Below are 6,404 nucleotides of genomic sequence, written 5' to 3' on the forward strand. Positions count from 1 at the left end.
TATGTCACAACTTCAGGAAGTCCCGCAGTCTCTGCTGTAAAGTGACAGCCGAGAGCTGTTGTTCCAGAGCTGCAGGCAATCTGTCCTCATATGGTAACAGAGCACGATTAGTGCTCCTTTACCAAATGAGTGCAGATTGTCATACAGACTGTGTCTATATCTGTACTAATCTCCTTCACTGTCGGTGAGAGGTGCGAGAGGGAAGGAGAAAGCAGGTGGGCGGCACAGGGGTGTAGGGGGAGGGGGAGAGGGAGTTTATGGGAGGGACCCTACACTGCAGAAAATAAAGTTTGGAAGGCAGAGGGAGGGAAGGGACGCTGCAATACAGAAAAAATGGAGAATCAGGGTGGGGGGGACACCCTACATTAGTGAACGCAGGGATTGGTAGGTGGGGGGACCATTACACTACAAAAAAAATACATTTTAAAAATAAATAAAAATTAATATGTAAACTGGGTACTGGCAGATAGCTGCCTGTACCTAAGATGGTGGACGCCATTGGGAGAGGAGAGGTCAGAGAGCTGTTTGGGAGCGATGAGGGGGGTAGGATAGTAAATGGGGATCCTACACTGCAGAAAATAAATAAGTAAAATTAATTTATGCAAACATAAAAAAGTCCTAAAACTTTATATTGGCAGACTGTCTGTCCGTACCTAAGATGGTGGTGAGGAGTGTGGGTGTTGAGGGGGAAGAGCTGTTTGGGAGAGATCAGGGAGGTGGGAGGGTAATCCTTGCCCTAGAATACTATAACCCTTGCCAGCTAACTAATTAACCCCCTTATTGCCAGTAATTTCAGAAGTATGGTGAACAGCTGCAATTAGTGGCCTTCTAATTACCAAAAAGCAATGGCAAAGCCTTGCATGTCTGCTATTTCTGAACAAAGTGGACACCAGAGAAGCTTTTACATCCATGTGTGTTATAACTGCACAAGCGGTATGTAGGTAATTTCAGTGAGAAACACAAAGTTTGTAAAAAGTGAATGTTTTTTTTATATGATTGCATGTGTTGGCGAAACAGTGCCATGAAATATTCCAAAATGGGCCTAGTTAAATACCTTGTGTTGTCTACTAAATATATATATAGTTTTGATAGGTAAGTGAAAAAACATGGCTCTATTTCTGTTTAAATTGAGTGATAGCAAAAATGCTAAAAATGCACTGGTTTATTGGGCAAGTTTTTCTCTGAAATTCCTGGTAGTGAAAGGGTTAAATATTGATTATATAAATATAAATATTTAGTTTGTATAACATACTCTAGATACTAAAAAGTAACTAATTCTGCCTTCTCTGAACTAGTTTCCTATTTATTTCTGTCTTCTACTGAGAACAATTAGGGAATGATATATATATATATATATATATTTTTTTTGTTCAGACATATAAATTTACAAAATTTACTATCCCTGCAGGGGGACAAGTTCGCAAGTAGTGAACCTGTCTGGCCTACAATCATCTCTTGCAATGTTGCGTTACACACTAAAATTTAGCATCTCACAACCCATTTCAATCACCTCGATCGAGCGAATGTCGGGTTTATTGATCTTGCCAACTCTGAAGTGACAGAGAGGAAAAAGAAGTGGTTTCTGCTTCTTAAATTTGTAGCAGCAGCTCACTTATGTGAATGTGAGCCTGCTCCACATAGCCAAACAAGTTGCAAGCAAATACAACTTAATAAAATGTAGTTCAAAGAGGTGTTAACCCCTTACCAGCAACACATAAAACCATTTATACAGTAGTTCAGATGCTTAAAGGACCAGTAAACACAGCAGATTTGCATAATCAACAAATGCAAGATAACAAGACAATACAATAGCATTTACTCTGAATTTCAAATGAGTAGTAGATTATTTTCTAACACATTTTAAAGTTATGTATATTTCCACTCCCCCTGTACCATGTGATAGCAATCAGCCAACCACAAATGCATATACGTATAGTCTGAGTTCTTGCACATGCTCAGTAGGAGCTGGTGACTCAAAAAAAGTGTAAATATAAAAGACTGTGCACATTTTTTTTTAATGGAAGTAAATTGGAAAGTTGTTTAAAATTACATGCTGTATCTGAATCATGAAAATTGAATAAAACCTGAGTGTCCCTTCCTTTGTCAGTTAGAGAAGTATCTAACCCTTTCTATCTGCTTTATGTAAAGCAGTATTTAATCACTGGTTATCTAACATCAAGCACATATTTAGGAATATGAATCCCTTGTCAGCCATGTGTAGAATATTATTAACTCCTTATCAGCCACAAATAGAAAAATGTTAACCCTTTTGGCCCCATATATACTAAGTTAAAGGGACATGATATTCAGTATATATTATAGTCTTAATTATGAAGGCAATACATTACAATTTTAAATTTACTTTTAAATATAAACTAAGACAAAGGGACAGTCTGCTTAATAATTATTATATTCTGAATTATGAAAGCACAATATAAATAATTTGAATTTACTTTAAATATGAATTAGCAGGACATACATGTTTGTGCACAACTGATTCAATGACTAATAGAGACCCCCTACGTTTACAGTTTGCCACTACTTAAGACACTTAGGGCTCCATGTACTAAGCAGTCAGCGAGCTACCCGCAACAAATCTCGCGTCAAAATTCGCAAACTGATATGTACAAAGCCGTCAATTATGTTAAAACTCGCATCTTTAAAATTGCGAGCGTACTTATCCGCCAAACCTCGCTACCGCTCCATTTTTCACTGTAATTAGACACATTTGACCACCAACTCGCCAAAAACGAATGTACTAAAAAATCTATTTGTCCGCTCGCTACAATTTCCGCTCCCACCTCGTTATTTTTGCCTCGCCACCTTTTAGGTGGCGGGCAAGGTACAAAACAATAGGAAAGTCAATCTAGACGCCAGTCTAGACATATATAAAAGGCAGTAATATCAGCATTGTACTTACAGCATAACTGGCGTCTAATTTGTCTCTCATTTCCATGTACATAAATTGCGCCCAATTTGTCGACTGTAATTAAAGAGTAATCTATATTTTAAATTTGTATTGTATAGTTGTCAATCTTTATAATTATTTTTATATTAATATTTATATATTATCAGATCCAGATGAAGCCATATCCAAATTGTAAATAAATATTACAAAAATAACGCTCTGTTATCACTCTTCAAAAAATTTTGAACAATAATAAAGTTGTTTAGATAAGTTGAACTTTTATAGGAGCAAAATTCTATTCCCGTGACTACTATGATGTTTGTGACACCTTGCATGTCACGTGTTAATAATTGGCCAGACAATTCAACTGAAAGTTAAGTACATCAGCTTAGTCGCGGCGAGCGAGGCGTCAAATTTATCAACAATCCGCAACTGCTCGCGGCGGGCTAGACTTGTCTATTTATTGGGGGAATATTAGTACATAGCGACAGCGGACACCATTTCGCCCGCGGCGAGTAACGGCGAGTTTATCCGCGTCTACAATGACGGATGAATTGACGGCTTAGTACATGGAGCCCTTGGTGTCTACACAAAATAAGTCACAACCTGCACACTGAGCACAAAGGCTATGATCATAAGGTATATGTATAAGTATGCTCCAAAAGTCACCTGCAAATTAAAAACAATCTATAAACTGTGATAAATTATTTTGCTACCTCTCTCTCTCTATTTTCTTCAACTAAACTTTAAATATTCATAAGTGCATCTGTAAAAATGTCTGTTTAAAATAGTTTCAATACCAGCTTTAATTAACTTGCTGTTGACTACACGTCACGAGGCTTCAAAAAAAAAAAAAAAAGCTGAATAACAAGATCAGTGAAAATAATTAACTAATCATCAATACAAATACACATTTAGAATTAGTTTAACATTAGATTATAATCAAGGTTTCTCCAATCAAGCATTTAAAATATAACCAGTATATGCTGCATTGTGATATGATGGTTTTAGTAATTGATTTAATTTATATGGGTTGCTTATTTCGAAAAAAAATAAAATAATAGTTTTACAACAAGAGGTTATGGTTGAAATAAATTTAGAGGAAATCTGAATATAGTATAATGTGACAATGATATTGTGACATCGATCAAAGAGAATTCGAGACTATTAGTCATATATATATATAATGCTACCATGGTATGTATCAAGTGTATTTATTTTATTTTTTTAAACGTGCAGCCAGGTGCAATGTTAGATTTTGCACATATTTGATTGATAAAGGATTTTTTAATGGAAATTTAGATTATCCTAGTAGTAATGTAAATGTTCGTGGATGCTCAAGAATTCTGATATTATTTTGCCCTAAGTTAATTTATTATGTTTTGCTACCTATTGAGCATGCAAATACACAAACACACAAAACTATAAATTCGCAGAATTAATTTAGAGAATTAATTCAACAATAAATTACTATTTGATGAGCATTTATGTATAATCCACAATGTCCAACCATCCTGCTTAGAATCCAGGCTATTTTGTTTCTGGGTATTATGGATTATCCATTAAGAAATCCTGATTTTGCTTTTTTTATACAATAACGATTTTAATTTTGCAACATGAGGGTATTAATAAAAAAATATTTTTGCAGATAGATCAAAATATTTCGAATTTCTTAAATAATATCTCCTAATCTTATGATGATTACATAAACAGAAAGTGCTCACATCTAGCAAATGTCACGCCATGAAAAAGGTTTATCAACGTCAAACTATATTTTGTATTTAATTTGTCAGTTGTGTTGTATTTTTTTACTTAAACAGTTATTTCGAATATGTGTCTTGTGGTTGATTTTGTGAATAATGTCAGTAAATCAAGTACTGAAGATCCTCTAGAAATCTTATAGATTCATAGAATGATTAAACATTAACAATCATTGCATCCTATAATAAATTACTTTGAGAACGTTCAAATCAAATCTATATAGTTCAAATAGTAAAAAAAACTAAAAATGTAAGGGAAATAGCAATATTTTGGCAATTACCTATACATTCCCGTAACGATAATAATAATAAAACATATATTTAGTAATGCTTATTATTAGTTATAACACACCCCCTAGCTGATCCATACTGGCATAAGCCCACTGCTCACTTGGCAATGGATGATTAGATATGACAAAATATCAATGCATATTATATATATATATATATATATATATATATATATATATATATATATATATATATATATATATATATATATATATATATATATATATATATATATATATATACATACACAGTACCTATGATATATAATAATATACATTTAACTCCAAATGAAAATGAGTATAAAAAACAATGTTTATTAGAGTTGGAATTACAAAATAACAGATATATATATATATATATATATATATATATATATATATATATATATATACACACACACACTATATATATACACACACACTATATATATACACACACACTATATATATACACACACACTATATATATATACACACACTATATATATATATATATATATATATATATGTATATATATATATATATATATATATATATATATATATATATATATATATATATATATATATATACATACATACATACATACAAATATATATAAAATGTGTGTGTGTGTAACTCAATATACCAATAAATATATGTATTTGTTTCTATTTCACAAAGTATATAATGTCTACGATGCATTAACACAGGTAAATTATATTTTATATTTTAGGAGAAAATCTAAAATTTAACAATACAGGATAATAATTGAAAACTTTTTCTTAACCTTTTTTATATAATATTAGCTGAGCTACTAGGTTATGAACTGTAATAATAGAATTGCTGGTCAGTGCATCTTTTTCCCAAGGCATTTAAACAAAGGTAGGAGACAAAAGAGTGGGTCGAGCATATGACAGAGAAGGGATTCATTAAATCGTTATTTTAGTTTGTATGTTAAACAAAAGAAAATGTTTAGAACATATAAAAACTAAACTAAACCTTTATAGCTAATTATTCAAAATGAATGCAACTGATAAATATTATATATATATATAAATATATATATATATATATATATATATATATATATATATATATATATATATATATATATAAAAAAAATTCCAATGTGTTCAGTTTGACTGAGTCTATAGTAGATACATATTTGACATTAGTTATGGACATTTTGTAATGTGGTTCCCAATGATACATATATAATGATTTATATGTTTGCTACTACCCCTTATAGACAACACATTATTTGTAGAAATAGTAACTTACTTAACTCTACGTGTTGTTGAGGCAAATACAGAATAACGCACTACAGACAATATGAGTATTGTGCATGCGGATGAGCTGCTCACACACAGGCCCCGCCCAGCTCCAGTCCTATTGGCCCCCATAGAGATGATGTGGCTGATAAGGGCAGTGCTGGAATCACAGAGGAGGACCAGGCTTGTTCA

This window comes from Bombina bombina, chromosome 6, assembly GCF_027579735.1.
Source record: "Bombina bombina isolate aBomBom1 chromosome 6, aBomBom1.pri, whole genome shotgun sequence".
Lineage (NCBI taxonomy): Eukaryota > Metazoa > Chordata > Amphibia > Anura > Bombinatoridae > Bombina > Bombina bombina.